At 40.2% G+C, this 24,153-nt stretch overlaps 1 long non-coding RNA gene across 1 annotated transcript in view; it reads right to left on the reverse strand.

Annotated features, from left to right (window-relative positions):
• Positions 1-19,896, reverse strand: part of LOC120080448 (uncharacterized) — a 36,180-nt gene extending 16,284 nt beyond the window's left edge. Inside the window, exon 1 of the long non-coding RNA XR_005482516.2 lies at positions 19,759-19,896. This is a non-coding gene — a long non-coding RNA (uncharacterized LOC120080448). The remainder of the gene's footprint in view (positions 1-19,758) is intronic.
• Between the last annotated feature and the right edge of the window lie 4,257 nt (positions 19,897-24,153).

Here is a 24,153-nt window from a genome sequence, read left to right on the forward strand (position 1 = left end):
AGTTGAGACTGTCTCGACGTAGTGGGAGGGTTATGAACCCACCAGATTGCTACATGGGTTTGACTGAAACCCAAAACGTCATTTCTAATGATGTGGTCGAGGATCCATTGTCTTTTAAGTAAGCAATGGAGGATGTTGACAAGGATGAGTGGATTAAGGCCATGAACCAGGAGGTGGAGTCTATGTACTTCAATCAAGTCTGGGAGCTTATGGATCCACCTGATAGGGTAAGACCTATAGGGTGTAAATGGATCTATAAGCAAAAGCGAGGTGTAGTTGGAAAGGTGCAAAACTTTAAGGCTCGACTCGTGGCAACCCAGGTTGAGGGAGTGGACTATGAGAAAGCTTTCTCACCTGTTGTCATGCTTAATTCTATCAGGATACTCCTGTCCATAGCCATATTTTATGATTATGAGATATGGAAAATGGACGTCAAGTCTGTCTTTCTCAATGGTAATCTTGAAAAGACCATCTACATGGCTCAACATGAGGGGTTCGTAGTTCAAGATCAAAAGCAAAGAGTTTGCAAGCTTAATAGGTCCATTTATAGGCTGAAACAAGCGTCTAGATCATGGAACATTAGATTTAACAATGCGGTCAAATCGTTTGGTTTTGATCAAAACGTTGATGAGCCTTGTGTTTACAAGAAGATCATCAATAACTCAGTAGCTTTCCTAGTACTGTATGTGCATGATATCCTACTCATTGGAAATGATGTAGGGTTTCTGACTGATATTAAAAATGTTGGGATTGGTGTCCTAATTCTCCCGGAGTCTCGTAGTTTGTAATTTATATACATTGTTATGAATAAAATAAGAGTTATTTTATCTTGCATTTACTCATATCCAATAAATTACAAAGCTCCATGGTTATTGTATGTAAACTTAAGCATGTATATAAGATATACAAGTGGATCATGCCTTAAGTGATAACCTAAATAGGTCTGTAGTATAAGGATTAAGGAGGGATACCTGATCCTGGTGACACTATGGATACGACCCTCTTTGTAGAGGTTTGAAAGTGTTGTAAACTACTACAAATGGTAGATTCTGACCACTCATGTGGAGACATGCGAGCGAGGGTGTCCTATACAAAGAGTTTCTATAAGATTGGACCACGAGATGACTAGTCTCTGTATATAACGTCGTTGATACTGAAGACTTACATCTCACTTAAACAACCATAGATGGTAGGACCTCAATCCTAAATGTTTTGGGAACTCCTACCTTTGAGGACAGTCCAGTTGGAGTTTTGTTTGGACTATAGCCAACTTATCTCATAATGGGGATTAGTATGGGTGAGAGTAGTCAGATTGCTAACACAACATGCCTACCTTTTTGGGGACTTGTTTGATTTTGGTGTTGGAAACTCAGTTACACAAGATGGAATTCACTCCTTCCCCAAAGCAGGGGTAAGTAGATAGATTGTTCCCTTAAGGGCTGATTCCGAGTCTTGAACATAGTAGCCACAGCTTCTCTTTGGAAGATAGGACTTAGTCATAGTAGGACTATGACTTATGTTCATTAGAGGGATCGATGGTACTTAAGAAGTTAGATGTATCTACAAGGGCATAATGGTTATTGGCCCAGCTATACTTACGAGCGATCTGTGAAGGATTATCGCACTGTTGATTGGTTGATATGGACACATAATATATCTGTAGTAAGGATAGTTCAACTATCAGTCTTTAGTGGAGTGCCTGGCAGTTAACGAATGGTGGATCTTGTGACTAAAGAGTTTAGTCAGTTATTCATGTACTGTTGGAGCTTCAAGCTACAGGTCCATAAGGTCCACTTGGTAGCTCAATGGATTCAAGTTGAGAATCAGTTCTTGGTGTTGATTTGAAATATTCAAATTGACAAGAGGTAATTTGATTATATATGATATGATCGGTGTGATGTATGAGATACATCAAGTGGAGGATTAATGGAAATGAGATTTACATCAAGTACCATGAAATAGAAAAAGAGCTATGGTTTATACGTTTCACGAGATGAAATATTAAAACTATAGGTTATAAATATAGTATGGTAAGTTGGTTATCATATATATTTATAATAATATTAATTATTGGATAATTATCTTTTTTTCTCTAATAACAATTGAGTGAGAGGTTATTGGTGGTTTCATGGTAATCGTGTGATAAAAGGAAAAATATTTTCGTAATTTTAGTTAGTTTTGAGTTTTTTTTATTCTCATAAATTACTCACGGTTGGCTGTTAAGTAAATAAGATTTACTAAACGACAACTGAAAAGAGACGAGACGATCATGGAGTGTTTCTATACGATAGTCACTCAGTTGGCCGATAGTTAAAGGATCGTGAAGTTTTTGCTAAATGATCGTGGAGCTTCTTCTAAGCGATTGGGCATCATCTATACGATAGACCTTGTCATCTCCCACAAACTCAATCGTTTACACGATTGTTCCTCCGGTCTCGTCCTCTAACCAAGTAAACACAAAGCCCACACTTCTGGATTCTCACACTGAGAATACCAAGGTAGCCATTGTGGTAGTGTCGTACTCAACTCGACATTGTTCGAGGTTATTTGGAGGTCGTTTGTTGAGTTCGTGGTGTTCATGTGGTGGTTGCTAATTGTTCGTGGTCTTGGAGATCACTGAGTTTGAGTGTTCGTGTGCTACAGTATTGGAGTATGTTCGAAGCATTCATGATCAAGGGAGATTTAAGATGAGTCTTCAAAGGTATGTGTATTCTTTCCCTTGATCGTATAGTAAAGCATGCTGTAATTTCGGTTTTGCGCATAACCTGTATGTTTCCTTTTCTTGATTGTAATTGTTAATGTTCATATACGATTGAAATTTAGAACGATCATTTTGTTGCTCATGGAAATCCTCATGTCCGATTTCCTTCAATTGGGATCAGAGCCAGGTTGTTCTGACATTCCAAATTTCACTTCTTGTTTTAAACATCTTTTACAGTCGTGGTGGGTTTTCTGCATTGCGTTTAACTGTTAAATGCATTTGTGGATGGCATTGATGAATGTTTATAGGTTTAATTGCCTCTGTTTAAAGCTTTCTTTAAATTACAAAGTGTTAATTTGTAAAGGCCCCTGTGTTTTTGGGCATAATTAACATGCTATCGAGTCTGTAATTCAAAGTGTTTGAGTTAGTCGAGTCGTTCGTGATGAGGTTTCGAAGCATGGAGATGCGGTTCTCAGCGAAGAAGAAGACCAAGAGTTGGTCGTGTCGTGTAGCCTCAGGTAAATGATCGTTGGGATTTGGCTAAATGATCGTGTAGATTTTTCTATACAATTGTATAGCTAATGTAAACGATAGGGTAAATCGTTTACTCTATCGCATAGTGTTAGTTGCCCGATCACGTAGATGTTGGAGATAGATGATCAAGTAGGAGCATTTGATGCTCATCGTTTAGAAAAAAGAGGCGTGCTAAACGATCATGTAGTTAGCATGCTCATTGCGTAGTCACTGACTACACGATCATGCGGTGTGCGATACGAAGGTGCTTGTTCAGTGATCGTTTAGACGATAGTGCTTCATCGCATCGTAGTCGTTTAGATAATCGTATAAGGATTTTACTACAGAGCACGCTGCACGATCGCGTACCTCGTGCTTTATTGCATAGTAAAAGGTACACGATCGTTTAGCTCTGAAAGCGTTGGTAAACGACTGAATAAAGCATTTGCTCTTTCGTGTAGATGATAACGGTAAGAAATGCACGTTATCATAGTGCTAAGTTCTTAAACAATGTTGGATTGTGTTGATGAATTATGTTAATTTGTGTCCATTAAACATCGATTTCATAATATTACGGTCGCATGCGTTCAACGCATTAGAACAATTGATTTTTGTATTTTTGTATACGTTGATGCAATGCAAGAATTGCGATCATAGGAAATCACTGGTTGAGCGCAACTTCACCGCAAGGCTTTGTGATGATTGTGTTCGTAAACATTTGCCCAAGAAGGATCGCCGCAACTTGGTCAGTGCAACATGGTGGGTGCATCTGGGTGAAAGGCTAATCAATCGCAATGGGGGCAGAAAGCTGATGACAGTCGAATTCGAATTATGTTGACAGCCGATAACGGTCACAATGTACATTAAGCTTTTCGGTGACAATTATTCGGCGCATCAGTTAGGAATTAAAGCCGTCCCATTTGTACAACCATGAAAGAGAAGCTGCCTTTCACCATGGACGCTTTATAAATACCAAGGAAATTCTTCAGAAAAGGGGTTGATGAGTTGACGAATTAACCAGTTCACGAGTTCAGCTATTCTTTGTTCCAAAAGTTCGCAGTTTCTTTCATTTTAAGGCGAAGCAAGAGAAGAGTTGTGACGCCAGAGATCGCTCAGGGCAACTCGAGAGAGAACCTTGGGGCGAAGAAGCAGAGAGCGGGCTGACTCTCGCGAGAGCGAGATTATCTTTTGAGCACGAGTAGAAATCAGTGTAAAAGCCTAGGCAATAAGAGATTGCTTCCAGGCCCTTTATTCTATACTTGCATTGTTATTTTTACTTCATCTTCATATTTATACAATGGAAGTTCTATTTCTACATCTATTCACTCTTTTAGCACACATGAGTAGCTAAACTAGTCGAATGGGTTGAGGAAAACTAAGCTAACATGATCTAGGAAGTTCACTGCTTGCGATTGTCTTGATTTATGTTGTGCCAAATACCCTTTAGAGCTACTCGAGAAAGAGTCTAAAGAAAGAATCTAATGAATCAAGAGAGCTAGGTTAGAATCTGGACTCGAGAGAGCAAGATTAGAACTGCATAAACAAAAGATAGGGACTTAGAGATAAGCTCTGTTTGTCAACTTGCATCGCATGCATCCTAGAGATGGGAATGATATTATGTGGTCGCCTTATTTGTGTGTGTGTCATTTCATCATCGCATAAATAAGAATAGAGGCTTATGTGTAGGTCCTATAGACTTAGCACATATATCGCATGCATTCTAACCTTAGAAGTCGTGGCATTCGCACCGAGAGGTGGTTTACTGTTGTATGCATGTTGCATGATCGCATAACATGAACGCATCCTAGGAAGTGTTAGCCAAAACTTCCGCATACTCATCGCATCTTCCGATTACCAACTATTTTCAAACTCTTCCGCATTTATTTCTTTTTCATCAACGAAAACAATAAACCCAACAATTTATTTATTTACTTGGTTACCGCAAGGTTTTCATAAAAATTACCAACGCAATCTGTTTTCACAAGTCCTTGTGTTCGACCTTGGACTTATCAGGAAACTTAGAGGAATTTACACTTGGATTCCACTGGGGAAACTTGAGTGCACAACGTAATTTCATCATCACATATCATCCATATTTTCACTTCATAAAATCAAACATCAAGTTTTTGGCGTCATTGCCGGGGACTTCGGCAAAATAGAGTGCTAACAGTAATTTTTTTGATTTCTTTGTAGACTCTCAATCTCTGGTGAATTACGACCCGGAGATTGAGAGGACATTTAGAAGAAGATTAAGAGACCGCCAACAACAACAAGAAAGAACACCAAGAATGGCGGAGCAACCGGACGCAAGGGCCTTTAACGCGAATAATATAATGGGCAACCCCATCCTTCTGACGAATGACCGCAATAGACCCATTCGGGACTATGCGTCACCTAACCTCTACGATTTCTCTCTAGGAATCATGAGGCCGACATTAGATGGATCGAGATTTGAAATGAAGCCAGTAATGTTACAGATGATCCAGGCTGCTGGGTAGTTTGGAGAAAGGCGTGGCGAAGACCCGCACGCCTACCTCCAGAGCTTCATAGAAATCTGCAACACTTTTGTATTCCCGAATATCTCAACCAAGGAAGTTCGACTAACTCTGTTCCCATTTTATTTGTGTGATCAGGTGAGGAAATAGGCATATTCTCTCGAACCGAGAGAGATAACTTTGTGGGAACAGGTGGTGGAAAAATTTATGAAGAAGTATTTCCCACCAACCTAGAATGCAAGGAGAAGAAAATTAATAACAAAATTTGAACAAGAAGATGACTAATCGCTCAACAATGCCTGGGAGAGGTTCAAGCGGCTGGTAAGAGACTGTCCACATAATGGCTTACCAGTTGCCTACAAATGGAGATTTTCTACCAAGGATTGAATCCCTCTTCGCAGACTGCTGCCAATGCGGCAGCCGCTGGTGGTCTGCTCGACAAAATATATGAGAAGGCTAAGATTATACTTGATTGAATTTCCAAAAATCACGAGGATATGAGGGAAAGTGATCAAACATTAAGAATCAAAGAAAATGACGCAAACAATGGGGCCATCGCATCCCTGCAAAATAAAATGACTGTGATGATGAGTTTGATACAAGACATCGCAATTAATAATATGGGAGCGAAGAAAGGGCAGGTCAGCGCAATCACTCAAACGACCGCAAGTTGTGTCTTTTGTGGAGATGCTCACCTGATGGAGGAATGCCCAACAAACCCGCAGTCGGTATGCTTCATAAGAGATAACCCTTATTCCAATACATCTAACCCCGGGTGGCGAAACCACCCAAATTTTGCGTGAAAAAATCAACAACAAAGCTTTCAACCTGTGGCACAAAAAGGAGGGCCACCCAAATTTTTCCTGCAAAACAACGGTCCAGCACAAAGCCAAGCTAGTAGCTCACAACCACCACAATCTTCATCCTTAGAGAGCCTGCTGAAGCAATACATTGAGAAAAACGAATCAGTGCTTCAGAACCAAGCTACATCTATTAGAAATCTCGAAATCCAAATGGGACAAATTGCGGGCGAGCTGAAAAATAGACCGCAAGGAGCGTTGCCGAGCTTAACTGAGCTCCCTCGCAATGCTGGGGGTAACGGGAAGGAACAATGCTTAGCAATCTCCTTGCTAAGTGACAACATGACCGCAGAAGTAGGGGAAAAGCACATTGCGACCAACTTGAATGCGGCGACAACCGAAGACCCGTTGACCTATAGTTTGGAGAAGCCCAAGAAAATAAACCCTGAAGTTGCGTCCACCCTTAAGCCTCTAGATCTTGGAATAAAAGAAGTCCAACCACCAACAACTCCACAAAGACTGAAAGAGGAACAAAATGAGGAAGGAAAGATCGCAATAGTGGCTGCAGCGCAAAATGCTATGATCCCACCTAAAATGGGCGACCCAGGAATCTTCACGATCCCATGCTCTTTTGGAGGGACCTTCAGTGGCCAAGCACTATGCGATCTTGGAGCAAGTATAAACATAATGCCGCTATCAATCTTCAAATAATTGAATGCTGGCACATTTACACCCAGAAGAAAACTCTCCTACTCGTGAATAGATCTCGAATACACCCTAAAGGAGAGTTGAAAAATGCCGCAATTTCAATCGATAAATTCATCATGCCGGTAGACTTCCTCATTTTGGATTATAAAGCGGACGAAGATGCGCCCATCATATTGGGACTACCTTTCCTTTCAACTGGTCGCGCTCAAATTGATGTGTGTAAGGGGGAAATTGTAATGAGCATTCATGGGGAGAAACTCCGAATTAAGGCAGTAAAGATCCCAGAGGACAAAGAAAAGAGAGAAAAGCCACCATGGACGTGAACAAACCAGCCTGGAATAAGTGGTCCCTGAGTATTATATGATTCAACCTCATCAGGGACGCAATCCTTTTGAATATCCTTTTCCTGCATCAAATACTTCATGAACTTTTATCTTACTCGTTATTATCTATTATCGCAATTACTTTGTTTATTATTTATCTACACTGCTCTAAAAAAAAAATTGTTGTTTTGTTTTAAATCATTTGACCCTCTCTCTATTTTTATTGCAACGATCGAGGCGCTGGATTGCAGAAATGTTACGCGAAGAAGCCTCTTATCTTCCTCCATCGCCGCAATCCAAAGAAGAGAGATCGCTGCAAAGATGGATACGTCAATACACAACGCGGGCAACAATGTAAATTTGGGGGTGTACTCTTCCTTATCTTTATTTCAAATTTTGCGCTATCACATCGCATGTTAGTTTTAAAACCTTTATCACCGCATCCTCTTTGATTACCACAATCATTTGACGAAGATAAATTTAGTAGTTTACCGCATTCAGTTTCTTTGCCAAGTATGATTTCAATGATGAAAAATATGCTTCTATTACTTTCGTATATACTAAAGTCAACTTAGTCTTAAGATAGTCACCTCATGAAATATTTCTAGAAGTTAGGGGTTTGCTAGCTTTCTTTCAAACTCTTTTTACAACGCATTCTAAGAACATCGCACGACTATTTCAATCTTTTGGCAATGAGGACATTGCCACATTTTAAATTTGAAGGTAAGGTATTTATTTTCAACCTTGTTATTCTAAAAAAAAAAAAATTGAGAATAACAACTCCACTGTCAATGCAATGGGAAACCTATGTTGATAAGAGTTAAGTTATGAAAGACACTTACCCGAAGTTGGATGTCCGCATGACACACGTGGGGGCAAGCCAAAACGAAAGTAAGTCACCAAGATCAACGCATAAATAAATGACTACAACTCCACTACCAAGGTATGAGTTTAGTCTGAGAAAGAGTGCATTGCTCATAGTTGGATGTTCGCATGACACCCATGGAGGCAAGCCAAAACGAAGGGAAGGCACTTGGATCAGCGCAAAGTCAGAAAAAAATATCAATGAAGAAAATTTTTATGCAAGGATAAAATCATTTGACACCCCGGTAGAAAATTTTCTTTTTGAAATAAATCATGCGATATTCCGGAATTTAATAAAGTCCTTTTGAAAGGTAAGCTTGCAGTCCCTAGGTCTTAGAAATATTTTAAGAAGAGACTTGAATAAGACTTAAGAAAATCCTGGTATATAGGATTTGAACGAAGCATCCTTGAGAAATTTAGGAAAAGAACTTTGCGGTTGACTTACTAAAGGAATCTTTAGCTTATGCTTGAAGACAAGCATTGTTTAAATTTGGGGGTGTGATAACGGGCAGAAATGCACGTTATCATAGTGCTAAGTTCTTAAACAATGTTAGATTACGTTGATGAATTATGTTAATTTGCGTCCATTAAACATTGATTTCATAATATTGCGGTCACATGCGTTAAACGCATTAGAACAGTTGATTTTTGTATTTTTATATGCGTTGACGCAATACAAGAATTGCAATCATAGGAAATCAGTGGTCGATCACAACTTCACTGCAAGAATTTACGATGATTGTGTTTGCAAACATTCGCCCAAGAAGGATCGCCGCAACTTGGTCAGTGCAACAAGGTGGGCACATCTGGGTGAAAGGCTAATCAATCACGATGGGACAGAAAGCTGATGACAGTCGAATCCGAATTAAGTTGACAGCCGATAACGGTCACAAAGTACATTCAGCTTTTTGATGACAATTATTCGGCGCATCAGTTAGGAATTAAAGCCATCCCATTTGTACAACCATGAGAGAGAAGCCGCCTTTCACATGGACACTTTATAAATACCAAGGGAATTTTTTAGAAAAGGGGTTGACGAGTTGACTAATTAACTAGTTCACGAGTTTAGCTATTCTTTGTTCCACAAGTTCGTAGTTTCTTTCATTTTCAGGTGGAGCAAGAGAAGAGTGGTGACGCCGAAGATCGCTCAGGGCAACTCGAGAGAGAACCTTGGGGCGAAGAAGCAGAGATCGGATCAACTCTCGCGAGAGCGAGATTATCTTTTGAGCACGAGTAGAAATCAATGTAAAAGCCTGGGCAGCAAGTGATTGCTTCCAGGCCCTTTATTCTATACTTGCATTGTTATTTTGTACTTTATCTTCATATTTATACAATGGAAGTTCTATTTCTACATATGTTCACTCTCTTAGCACGCATGAGTAGCTAAACCAGTCGAATGGATTGAGGAAAACTAAGCTAACATAACCTAGGAAGTTCACTGCTTGCGATTGTCTTGATTTATGTTGTGCCAAATACCCTTTAGAGCTACTCGAGAGAGAGTCTAAAGAAAGAACCTAATGACTCGAGAGAGCTAGGTTAGAATCTGGACTCGAGAGAGTAGGATTAGAACTGCATAAACAAGAGATAGGGACTTAGAGATAAGCTCTGTTTGTCAACTTGCATCGCATGCATCCTAGAGATGGGAATGATATTATGTGGTCGCCTTATTTGTGTGTGTGTCATTTCATCATCGCATAAATAAGAATAGAGGCTTATGTGTAGGTTTTATAGACTTAGCACATATATCGCATGCATTCTAACCTTAGAAGTCGTGGCATTCACACTGAGAGGTGGTTTACTGTTGTATGCATGTTGCATGATCGCATAACATGAACGCATCCTAGGAAGTGTTAGCCAAAACTTTTCTCAACCCGTTCACTGCATGCTCATCGCATCTTCCGATTACCAACTCTTTTCAAACTTTGCCGCATTTATTTATTTTTCATCAATGCAAACAAAAAAACCAACAATTTATTTATTTACTTGGTTACCCCAAAGTTTTCATAAAAATTACCAACGCAATCTGTTTTCACAAGTCCCTATGTTCGACTCTAGACTTACTAGAAAACTCAGAGGAATTTACACTTATATTCCGCTGGGAAAACTTGAGTACACAACGCAATTTCATCATCGCATATCATTCACATTTCCACTTCATAAAATCAAGCATCAGTAGAGGATCGCGGGGAAGTTTGGTACACAATCAGTGGAGACACAGACTTCGACCAGATGGAAGCATGTTTTGTGTTATAAGTGTTATAATATAGCATGATGAAATTACAATAAAGTATGTGCATGCATCATGAAATATAAGAGTTATATTTGTGTATGCAGTAAGCATCTTTATATTAAAAGCGTTATAGTATAAGGGTGAATGGAAGCATGTTTTTCTTGGTTCGTTGCTTGTTTGTATAAAAGTTATATAAAAAGGTAGCAATGAATGAACAATGCATGAAGCATGACAGTTAAGCTGTTTAAAAGCGTTATGAATGCCTTGGATGTGTTAGCTTTGCATTGTGGTTGTTTTTGGTTGTTTATGTTATAAGCATTATAATAGAAATTAGAACTAAAATCAATAAGAAAAAGTTGCATGCAGACTTAGGGTGAACTCATGTTTTAAAAGGGTTTTAAAATTGGATTGATATAGACCTAAGTTCGAAGGTTCTAATAGGATGAGTAACCTAGTTTAATCTTTTCAAATCGGTTTAATAGGATTAAATTGATTGGCATAAAAGATTAAAATCTTATCAAATCTATCTATAAGAGACCTTTTGTCTAAGGCAGGTTTTGTCTAGGCTGGGGTTCTTAAGCTGACGGAAACGGAACACCCCTACCTGGGAACCTACCTGGAAAGGTGAACTAGATAGATTTTCTACAAGCATGCGACAGATCAAAGACTCTGTAGTTTAATGGATGATGATCAAAAGTTGTTTAACTATCTAAGGTAAAAATTACTCTTGGGAAAACCTAAAAAGTAACTTAGTTAAAATTCTTAGCCCTTTTTTTTTTTTTTTTTATTTTTTTTTATGTAAACTAAACCCTAGGTTATAAAATACTCAGTGGGAGGAAGAGATGTATATGATATGTCAATGATTCCACTCACGTTTCTCCCTGAATGTTCACGCCATGAGATTCATACTTGGCCTCGGGTGCCCTGGGAGCATCCCCCTTCGGATGGTGTTTGCATGAGTCAAGGTGGACGGAGAGAATGTTTATAGTAAGTGGATGAAGGGTGTGTGTCAACACGTCCTACGGTCTCTGTCATTGGTTCACATCATGAGATCATTCTGTACTCCCTCGTGGTGCCCTAGGAGCGTCCACCTTCGAATGGGTTTTGTGCAATTATTTAAGATCAAGGTGAACTCCAGAAATGGATAGGGTCGCTTTAGGTTTTGCCTCAATTAGGTTTTTTTCCCTTCGGATTGGCTACTTGGGGTGGATCACTAAGGCCTAAAATGGCGAGTCACACTTATAGAAGATTGTTAAGTAAGTTAATGATCTCTTGACCAAATCAATGCTGGTTAGTTGTTATTGGAGCAAGAATTGTTCTAGAATAGACTAGTTGAGAATTTCTCAATTCAGTGGAGGGATAATTGACCTCCCTTCGGCAACTTTTGTCCTAAACCTTTGAAGTGTCATTGCAAAACTAGATGTCACATGGAGTTCATGTTAGTTTTGTTAAATCTTATTGGATGTTATTTGTTTTTCAATGGGTCTTTGCTTAAAACCAAATGTAGGTTAATGTCTTTTTGTTTTCAAAAACGTGTTTTTATTTCTGTATAAAGCCTTTAATTTGACCAATTACATACAGTGGAAAGTCTTGTAAAATGTGTTTTGTGGTAAACGACCTCGAATTTGTCATGGTTAAGGAGTATCCTCAAGTCCCGACTCTTAATGCATCGCGAAGTGTTCGTAGTGTATATGAGGTGTGGATGAAGGCTAATTCATTGGCCGGACTTCACATATTGGCTAGCATACCTGATGTTTTGGCAACCAGGGTTGAGAACATGGTCATTATACGTGAGATCATGGACTCGTTGCAATATTTATTTGAAGTCAGTTCTTACTTTTGGAGCACAAAGAGATGGATGACAAAACCAGTAGTGTCAGTTCCCAAGTTAATTTCCTGGAAGAGGAAGAAAGTGTTGCTAACTTTGTTGAAGTTTATAGAAGAGAAGTGTTCTCTGACATGGAACTTGGAGCTTATTTAGATGCTGATGCCGATCCCACTACTCTTCAAAAGAGGAGGATGTCTAAAGACAATAAATGATTTATTGGTCTTGGAGATGTGTTTGGAAGAGAATGAGGATTCTGCTGAATCCTTGATTCGAGTGCTACCAATCATGTCAGTTTCTCTTACCAAAGATTTAGTTCTTGGCAAACGTTGCCACAGGGAGAGATGACTCTATGAGTAGGTACTGATGAGGTTGTTTCAGCTATTGCTGTAGGCAGGTTGAAGTTATTTTTAGACAAGAAACGTTATCTGTTACTAGATAATGTTTTCATAATTCCTCATATCAAGAGAAACTTAATCTCGGTTTCTTGTCTCATTGAACAATGTTATACTGTCTCTTTTTCTGAGAATAAAGTGTTTATTTTTAAGAATAGAATGGAAATTGGTTTTGGTTCAATGGAAAGTAACTTATATGTACTAAGGCCATGATGACAGGAAGAAATGCACGTCATTATAGACCTTTTATTTAGAATTATGAGGGCTGTTAAGTAGAATATGCGGCGAATATGTTAGGAATATATGAGAAAATGAGTTTGCGTCGATCGGCATTTAGAATCTCGGCTAACCCACTATTATGCGTTATTATGTGTTCAATTGTCTATCTTTGTAGCTAACATAGGAAGCGGCCGTATATGCGAAAGCCATGCTATCGCAAAGACAACCGCATGCAGAGAATCTCTCCATCGTAGAGGCGAACGCATACGTTCGACGCATGGATGTTGCGTCCATCAACCGCATGCGTCCATCGCACAGAAGTTGCGGCTATCAAGCGAATGCAGTCATCTCAGAGAAGTTGCGGCCATAGAGAGAATGCGGTCATGGCAAAGAGATTGCGGCTACATAATGATGACCATAATAGAAGGGTGACTGCAAGGTTGGTGGAATGCAACATGAACGCATACCTCGGGAGTATCAAAAGATGATGTTGACATTTTACCTACCACACCGTTAGCAACAGAGATTCAGAAAATGACCGCCGCGAGTGTCAAATTCAAAGAAGGTCCATTAATGCTGTTGGCGATCAAGCTCTATAAATAGAAGCCGATGAGTAGAATTTCAGATCATCTAAGGTTTTTCGCCTGAGGCTCCCCACCTTAGGGCGGATCCTTGTGATCCAGACCAAAGCGTGAGAAGATAGTTTGAGACTTCTTCATCTCCTTCATCTATTCCGAGTGACGACTGGAGCCTTCGCCGGAGTTAGAGCTCGAGAAAGTCAGCTCCACCGCCCATCCATGGCACCACCGACAGCCTTAACATATATCTGCTAGAAGCAAGACATTGCTTCCAACTGGTTCTTCCATTTCTCTTCTTTCCTTGTATTGTATTACATTTTGGATTAAGGAATTAATACATTTTGTGATCAATGCATTTCTATCTTTCCTTCGATTCCATCTCCATCTTCATTTACTTAGCATCCTTAACTTTCATTGCATCACTGAGTAAAATTGCTAGAGTATCGCTACTTAATCATGTGGATTAGGGATATAAAGCATGCAAATCATGGGGAGGTGTGCGTTGTGTGAGTGTTGTGAGAAAACCTTATTTGCTTAGTGTGAAGCTGAAGCAACGCTTGTCTATAGGCGGACACAATGCTTGTCTATGAGTAAAATCAGCAACAACTAATTGCCTGGGAGGGTAAGTAGTTGATCACATTAAGCAATGTAAGCAAGTATTCACTAGGAACAGGAATAATCTTACATCACCAGACTCATGTGATTACCTTGTCTCATGTATGCATCCATCACCGCTTTAGAGCTACTCGAGAGAGAGTCTAAAGAAAGAACCTAAGACTTGAGAGCACTAGGTTAGAATCGAGACTCGAGAGAGCTAAATTAAGATCGCATAAGCAAGAATGGAGACTTAGGAATAAGTTCCGTTTGCTATTACACATCATGTGCATCTGCGTCGGGTGTGTATAGCATGATCGCATAGGTTTGCATTGGCTGAGGTTACCCTTGCGGTCGAGCTTAGGGTTACGATGAAGACATCCTCACCATTTTATCTATTTTTCCATGCATTTTACTATGCGTCAATAGTTGCCGTGTCTCTACCTCTCATTCACACTTCCACTGCTTAATCTGTTAGTTAGAAGTAGTGCTTAGCTTATCACCCCTGTCATTCTTTTATTCATCCGTCGTAAACACATCACCGCATACCCGTTAGCTACAAGTCCCTAAGTTCGACCTCGGATCACCCGAGAAACTTGCGTTCTTGTTATACTTGGCGAGAGCGTAAGAAAACTTGTGGTAGGAACACACGGTCATTGCATAAAAGATCAACACATACATTTCATTCCAACGCATGACTACCGACACATGAGAACAAACACATGACTTAAGACATGCATCATGCATAATTGCGTTCTCCAAATTTCCGTCATCAAGTTTTTGGCACCGTTGCTAGGGACTTGGCAGCTAATTGTTTATTAAGTTTTGTGTTTTTGCAGGCAGCCTTTTTACCTTGGGAAGTATTATAGCTTGTGCGACCAAGTTGCAAATAATATTGAAGCAGGCAATGCACCGAAAGCTAGTATTGACCCCAAGATAGATGGGCAATCAGTCGCATGAGCTGAAGGTAATTCTAAGCACATAGTGGCCAACATGCACCCAACAATTGCTGGAAGTTTTAATGGTCAGTGCGAGCCTCTTGATCTAAGCAGTTGAGAAACAATCTCCTGCATAGAAGACTCCTTGCGGTGACAACACTCCAATTTCTCCAGGGATGTCTTCTACTCTATCTTTACTTTGCTTTTCTAGTTAGTTTATTTTTCTTGTTATTTTGGATATGCGGCTGCTTCCTTGGTTGTGGTGTGTTTGCTCCTTGTAGGTGCGACAATATTTCTCCTTGGTGCGCAGTACAACGGAAGAATTCCCTCCATCCTTCAACGCATGGTTTCGATCGCATGAAGTCTAAAGCATGGTCGCATAGGTTTGCATTGGCTGAGGTTACCCTTGCGGTCGAGCTTAGGGTTGCGTGAAGACATCCTCACCATTTTATCTATTTTTCCATGCATTTTACTATGCGTCAATAGTTGTCGTATCTCTACCTCTCATTCACACTTCCACCGCTTAATCTGTTAGTTAGGAGTAGTGCTTAGCTTATCACCCCCGTCATTCTTTTATTCGTCCATCGCAAACATATCACTGCATACCCATTAGCTACAAGTCCCTGAGTTCGACCTCGGATAAGCCTAGAAACTTGCGTTCTCGTTATACTTGGCGAGAGTGCAAGAAAACTTATGGCAGGAATGCATGGTCATTGCATAAAAGATCAACACATATATTTCATTCCAATGCATGACCACCGATGCATGAGAACAAACGCATAACTTAAGATATGCATCGTGCATAACTGCGTTCTCCAAATTTCCATCATCAAGCTGTTAGTCATAAAAACCTTGTTTAATACTGAAATGTTCAGTACGACAACAACAGCTAAAAGACCAAATGTTTCTCCCCAAGAAAATGTCCATCTTTGACATCTAAGGTTAGGTCACATCAACCTCAATAGGATTGAGCAGTTGATGAAATGTGGACTTCTAAAGGGTTTCGAAGAAAACTACTTGCCGGTGTATGTATCATGCCTCAAAAGCAAGATGACCAAACGACCTTTTATTGGGAAAGGTTACAGATCCAAGGAAGCCTTAGAGCTTGTACATTCTGACTTCCGTGGTTCGATGAATGTTAGAGCTCGAAGTAGGCATGGATATTTCATCTCTTTCATAGATGATTATTCAAGGTATGGATATCTCTACCTAATGCAACGTAAGTCTGAAGCCCTTGACAAGTTTAAGGAGTATAAGGCTGAAGTTGAAAACTTGTTAGGTAAGAAGATAAAAACACTATGATCTGATTATGGTGGAGAGTACATGGACCTCCAATTCAAGAACTATATGATACAACATGGGATTGCGTCCCAACTTTCGGCCTTAGGTACACCTCAGCAGAATGGTGTATCAAAAAGGAGAAACAGAACCTTGTTGGACATGGTTCGGTCTATGATGAGTTATGCTCATCTTCCAGACTCGTTTTGGGGTTTTGCAATGGAGACTACATGTGACATTCTAAACAACGTTCCCTCGAAAAGTGTTTCTGAAACACCTTTTGAGTTGTGGAGGGGACGTAAAGGTAGTTTACACCACTTTAGGATTTGGTGGTGTCCAGCACATGTTCTTGTAACTAACCCAAAAAATTTGGAACTGCATTCGAAAGTTTGCCTCTTTGTAGGCTACCTCAGGGAAACGAGGGATGGATACTTCTATGATTCGAGTGAGAACAAAGTGTTTATTTCTACAAATGCTATCTTCTTGGAAGAAGATCACATAAGGGATCATAAGCCATAAAGTAAACTTGTTTTACGTGAGATTTCTAGTGAGACTGAGACTATTGAAGGTTCAACAAGAGTTGTTGAATAGACTGACAGATCAACAAGATTTTTTGAGGTTGATGCATCTAGTCAACCAGCTAAAGAGTTGAGACTGCCTCGATGTAGTGGGAGGGTTATGAACCCATCAGATCACTACATGGGTTTGACTGAAGCCCAAAACGTCATTTCTAATGTTGAAGTCGAGGATCCATTGTCTTTTAAGAAAGAAATGGAGGATGTTGACAAGGATGAATGGATTAGAGCCATGAACTAGGAAATGGAGTCCATGTACTTTAATAATGCCTGAGAGCTTGTGGATCCGCCTGATGGTGTAAGACCTATAGGGTGTAAGTGGATCTATAAGCGAAAGCGAGGCGTAGATGGAAAGGTGCAAACCTTTAAAGCTAGACTCGTGACAAAGGGTTATACCTAGGTTAAGGAAGTTGACTAAGAGGAAACTTTCTTACCTGTTGTCATGCTCAAGTATATCAGGATACTTCTGTCTATAGCCACATTTTATGATTATGAGATATGGCAAATGGATGTCAAGACTGCCTTTCTTAATAGTAATCTTGAGGGGACCATCTACATGGCTCAACATGAGGGGTTCGTAGTTCCAGATCAAGAGCAAAGAATTTGCAGACTTAATAGGTCCATTTATGAGCTGAAATAAGCATCTTGATCGTGGAACATTAGATTAGACAGTGTGGTCAAATCATTTGGCTTTGATCAGAAGGTTGATGAGCGTTGTGTTTACAAGAAGATCATCAACAGCTCAGTAGCTCTTCTAGTACTGTATGTGGATGATATCCTACTCATTGAGAATGATGTAGGGTTTCTGACTGACATTAAAATGTGGCTAGTTGCCCAGTTACAAATGAAAGATTTGGGTGAGGCACAGTATGTTCTAAAGATCTAGATCATTCGACATCGTAAGAACAAGAGGTTAGCCTTGTCTCAAGCATCATACATCGATCAAATGTTGATCAGGTACAAGATGCAGGATTCCAAGAGGGATATATTACCCTTCAGGCATGGAATCATTTTGTCTAAGGATCAATGTCCTAAGACACCTCAAAAGGTCGAGGAGATGAGACAAATTCCCTATACTTCAGCTGTTGGAAGCTTAATGTATGCAGTGTTGTGTACCAGACCCGACATTTGCTATGCAGTAGGGATTGTCAGTCGTTATCAGTCCAAATTCAGGATTTGATCATTTGACAGTGGTCAAAATGATCCTTTAGTATCTTGGGAGAACAATGGACTACATGCTCGTGTATGGAGATAAAGATCTGATCCTTACAGGATACATAGACTCTAACTTTCAGACCAATAGAGATTCTCATAAATCGACATCGAGGTCAGTATTCACTATGAATGGAGGGGCTTAGTGTGGCGAAGCATCAAGCAAGGATGCATTGCAAACTCCAATATGGAAGCCAAATACGTAGCCGCTTGTGAAGCAGCTAAGAAGACTATTTGGCTGAGGAAATTCCTTACAAATTTGGAAGTTGTTCCAAATATGATTTTGCCAATCACTCTTTATTTTGATAACAGTGGGGCTATGAAAAATTCAAAGGAGCCTCGGAGTCATCGTTGAGGCAAGCATATCGAACAAAAATATCATTTGATCAGGGAGATTGTGCATCGCGGTGATGTGATAATCACGAAGATCGAGTCGGAGCACAACGTTGCTGATCCATTTACAAAGGATCTCATGGCTAAAGTGTTCGAAGGTCACCTGGAGCGTCTGGGTCTGCGGGGCAAGTGGGAGATGATATTGGGGTATAGGGTATGCCCTAGTTTATTGTATTTGTCTTTATCTTGTAATGTACATTAGTCTCCCGAGCATTAGGACAAGTGAGAGATTGTTGGGATTGGTGTCCTAATTCTCTCGGAGTCTCGTAGTTTATAATATATACACATTGTAATGAATAGAATACGAGTTATTTTACCTAGCATTTACTCATATCCAATAAATAAAGCTTCATGATTATTGTATGTAAACTTAAGCATGTATATGAGATATACAAGTGGATCATGCCTTAAGTAATATCCTAAATAGGTCTGTAGTATAAGGATTAAGGAGGGATACCTGATCCTTGTGACACTATGGATACGGCCCGCTTTGTAGAGGTTTGCAAGTGTTGTGAACTACTACAGATGGTAGATCTTGACCATTCATATGGAGACATGCGAGTGAAGGTGTCCTATACAAAGAGTTTGTATAAGATTGGACCACGAGATGACTAGTCTCTGTATATAACACCGTTGATACTGGAGACTTACATCTCACCTAAACAACCATAGGTGACACGACATCAATCCTGAGTGTTTTGGAAACTCCTGCCTTTGAGGGCGGTCCTTTGATTAGTATGGGTGAAAGTGGCCAGATTGCCAACTCAACATGCCTACCTTTTTGGGGATTTGTCTGATTTGGGAGTTGGAAACTCAGTTACACAAGATAGAATTCACTCCTTCCCCGAATTAGGGGTAAGTAGATAGATTGTGTCACACCCTCTCCCTAGCCTTAGCCCATAAGAACTGGAAGGGAGCGTGAGGATACACCAGTAGTATTCCAAGACAATATTTCAATTTAATGTCCCTCTCTCCCCCTCTCTCTCCCCCCCCCCCCCCCCCCCCCTATCTATTAAAGATTTCAACATGCTTACAATACTCTATCTAACTTTCATACACATAATTCAATTTCCTATATTCTTTAATACATGATCCGAGTCGTGCCCTGAGAATTTACCAAGTTCTGGTGTGTTGGTGGTTAGTAGACTCTTTCCTGAACGCTCCGCTTTGCTACCTGGGGAGGATATAAGAAAACATTTGGAAGAGTGTGAGCTACTAAGACAGTGAGTGGTTCTTTTAGAATAATAATCACTTTGCAAAACATATTTTTGGGAAAGCAATCACATAATCATAATTCCAGTATAGTCTATGCATGATCATGTGTACATTCATTCAATTATCATCCTCAAGTTCCATGCTATACGTGGCATGCTCATATCATGGATACATTATCAATCACAACTTTTTATGGAAACTTTCCTATAACCCACTTCTCCCGCCAATGTGCACATCAACAATTCTTTTCCCGCTAGTCATGCTTAGGTACTTGACTATATTTCCCGTCGGTCGTCACCGACTATTATTTCCCGCCGACCGAGGCCGACTATATTTTCCTGCCAAGCACCTTTTATTAAGCATGCTAACTTATGTAATCTGGGTATAATCTCAGTTCCCATAGCAATTTCACAAACAATATCATGGAAACAACATAACATCATAAACATGCATTTGGCACTTACATATGCATTTATCTACATATCAACGCATAAAACTAAGTAAGCACTCACCGTTAGCAAGTTTTTCCACTAAAATCACCTTTACTTTCCTGAGAATTTCTCCATATCAATAGAAATTCCTCAATTAATATTTGTTATATCAATAAATAATGTCAAACTAGCCAAAATACTATTATATAATGAAAATACCAGCTTACCCTACTCAATTTTAGCCAAAATCCCAAAATTAGCCTCTTTAGAAGTTATTTGGACCGTGGTAGGCAGCTGGGCGTTGGGCAGTAGGCAGGGTGGGCGTGCTGTGCACAGAGGATTGGCATGTCTGGGCGTGCGTTGCGCTGGGTGTGTGCTAGGCGTGAGGCATCGCACGGGGAAGGCAGCTGCGTTGGACTGGCGCGTGGGATGCGTCGAGCAAGGCGCGTGCGGATAGACGGACGCAATGCTGCGTGCGCGCAGAGTATGGGCTGGCTGTGCGTCTGGCTGACTCAATACTTCACCAACACAACCTTTGTTTCTTTTGATCTTTAATCAACTTGGCAGCCTAATAACTCAAACATAAATCTCTAAATATGCTCTCAACACACAATTTAAGTGATGGTATGAATAAATTCCTCCTACCCAACCCCTCTATTTATAGCCATTTCAAACTCACCCCATGATGACCACTCAACTCCCATTTGTCTCACTTTGGAGCTACCAACACTCAGCCTACCCAGCCTAGCTTTGAGTTGTTCTCATTTCAGCTTGCCAGCCAAAATCTCCTTTTTTGCATGAAATCTCCTTCACCCATCTCCTACTTGAGGTGCTAAGACTTCAATTGCAAGAAATCTCCTTTGTCCACCTCCTACTAAAATTTTGTGTGATCCTCCTTTTGCCACCTAAATTACTTAAATACTTCACATATTTCTCTACTTAAATTGTTTAAGACTTATGCTCGTATACTATTGGCATCCTCCCTTGAAGTTCTCCATTAATTAGCCTTACCCTTTATCCTTAACGCATAGCAACTCACCCTTCCTTCATCGAAGTCCCACTTAGCCAACGCATGAGTTGGCCATCACCAATGCATAGGGTGGCCGCTCACCCTCAACGCATGGGTTGCTAGGTGTGCTTGCTCAGCCTACTAAGCATGGACGCATGGTGCTGACCATCGATGCATGGTGTGCTGCCTAAGCGCTTGCGCGCTTGGCCGCATAGGCACTCTCGGCCGTGTGGGCGTGCCTCGCTGCATGGGCGTGCGTTTGGCATAGTGCATCGACGCATGGCTACTCGATAGACTCGGTAGCGCTTCAACGCATAGGATGACTTGCCCGCTACCCATTTGACGTATAGGCAGGGCGCTCGGCATACACCATCGACGCATGGACTGCGCGCTTGACATACACCATCGATGCATGGGCTGCGCGCTCAGCATACACCATCAACACACTGGCCGCGCACTTTGACGCACGACCTGTGCGCTTGTCCTTGACACATGGCTGCGTGCTTGGTGCATGGCCTATGCGCTTGGCTTCAACGCATGGCTTGTGTGCCTAGCATGCTCACTCGACGCATGCTTCCTGCCCGTGTCTGCATGGCTCATGTATGCCTTTGCGTTGGTTGTATGCAACCCTTAGCCATTTTTCAAGTTTTCTTGCTTCCATCCTCCATGCCTTCTTACGTCCAACATGTTTTAAGCCCTTCATAGGCGTTTGGACTTTTGGCTACCTTTTTGGATAATTTTTTATGTGTTTCTCCCTTTGCCCCACTATCCTTACTTAGGATTTTTTTGATTTAACCTCTCACTTTAGATTTAGTATTAGGGTCTTACAGATTGCTCCCTTAAGGGCTAATTCTAGGTCTTGAACATAGTGGCCACAAATTTTCTTTGGAAGAGAGAAGTTATTATCTTTTTTTCTCTAATAACTAATTGAGTGGGAAGTTATTGGTGGTTTCATGGTAACCGTGAGATAAAAGAAAAAATGTTTTCCTAAATTTAGTAGTTGAATTGAGATTTTTGAATCCTGGAAATTACTCACGAAAAGGTTGTGAAGTGGATTAGATTCACTAAACGATAGCTGAAGAGAGACCAAACGTGGAGTGACACTACACGATAATTCACTCAGCTGGCCTTTAGCTAAACAATCTCGGAGCTTTTGCTAAACGATCGCATAACATTTGTTAAACGATTGGGCATCGTCTATACGATAGACCTTTGTCATCTCCCACTTGCTCAATCGTTTACACGATTGTTATTCCTCCAGTCTCTTCCTCAAACCAAGTCCATACAGAACCCACACTTCTGGATTTTCACACCAAGAATACCAAGGTAGCCATTGTGGTGGTGTCGTACTCAACTTGACTAAGTCGAGGTTTGTGGAGGTCATTCGTTGTGTTCACGGTATTCGTGTGGTGATCCTGTGATCGTGCTGTGTTGCGGTTATAAGTTTTGAGTGTTCGGGATTGTTGTCTTGTTGATTGCACGAGCGTTTGTGATCGAGAGATTTTAAAGATGAGTTTTCAAAGGTATGTATAATTCTATCCCTTGATCTTATGTAAAACATGTTGTAATTTTATATGTTACATGATCAGTTAGTTTCCGTTTCTTAATTGTAATTGTTTATGTTCAAATACAAATGAATTTGGAACGATCATTCCACTACTCATGGAAATCCTCATGTCTGATTTCCTTCACCCACTATGTCGAGGTTCCCTCAATACTTGAGGTGGATTTGACCTATTAGATGAACCTACTTCAACAGCTCTTGTTGAGGTAATAGGCTCTTCAACAACTCTTGTTGAAGATTTAGTAGTTTCTTAGGAAAGCTCATTCAACACGTTTTTTCTTCTAGGTCTGTGCTCTCGTATATGATTCTCCTCAAGAAAAGTAGCATTTGTCGATACAAAAACTTTGTTTTCTTTAGGATCATAGAAATAACCACCTCTCGTCCCTTGGGTAGCCTATAAATAGGCATAACCTTGAACATGGTTCCAATTTCTTAGGATTAGCCTCAAACACATGTGCTGGGCAACCCCAGATTCTGAAATGACGTAAACTAGTTTTACGATCATTCCATAACTCCAAAGGTGTTCTGGCAACACTCTTGGAGGCAACGCAGTTCAGGATATAAGTTGCAATCTCCATTATATAACCCCAAAATGAATCAGGTAAGGAAGTTTAACTCATCATAGATCGAACCATGTCTAACAGGATTTGATTTCTCCTCTCTAATACACCATTCTGCTGAGATGTACCAGGTGCTGAGAGTTGGGAAACTATTCCATGTTCTATCATATAGTTCTGAAAATCAGAATCCAAAAACTCTCCACCTCGATTAGATTGAAGTGTTTTAATCGTTCTATTTAATGCATTTTCAACTTCAGCCTTGAATTCTTTGAACTTTTCAAAATACTTAGACTTCTGTTGCATTAAATAAACGTACCCATATCTAGAATAATCATCAGAGAAAGTGATGAAATATTCATAACCTCCACTGGCTCTTACATTCATCGGATCACAAAGTTCTGAATGCATTAGCTCTAGAGGCTCTTTGGCCCTATAACCTTTTCCAGTAAAATGCCTTTTAGTCATTTTGCCTTCAAGACATGACTCACACATAAGTAAAGAGTTTTCTTCTAACTCGCTTAGAAGTCCATTCTTCACCTACCTCTCAATCTTATTGAGATTAATGTGTCCTAATCTTAGGTGCCAAAGTTGGGCATTTTCCTTAGGAGAATTTTAAATCGTTTGAGTTACGATAGTTTTAAACATCTCTATGTTATGGAGGGCATTTGTTCCTAATGGCCTTAGCATATACAAATTACTTTCCAGTTGTGCAGAACATACATCAACACCATTC

The sequence above is a fragment of the Benincasa hispida genome, chromosome 6 (assembly GCF_027475165.1).
Source record: "Benincasa hispida cultivar pf3 chromosome 6, pf3_genome.v1.1, whole genome shotgun sequence".
NCBI classification, from domain to species: Eukaryota; Viridiplantae; Streptophyta; class Magnoliopsida; order Cucurbitales; family Cucurbitaceae; genus Benincasa; species Benincasa hispida.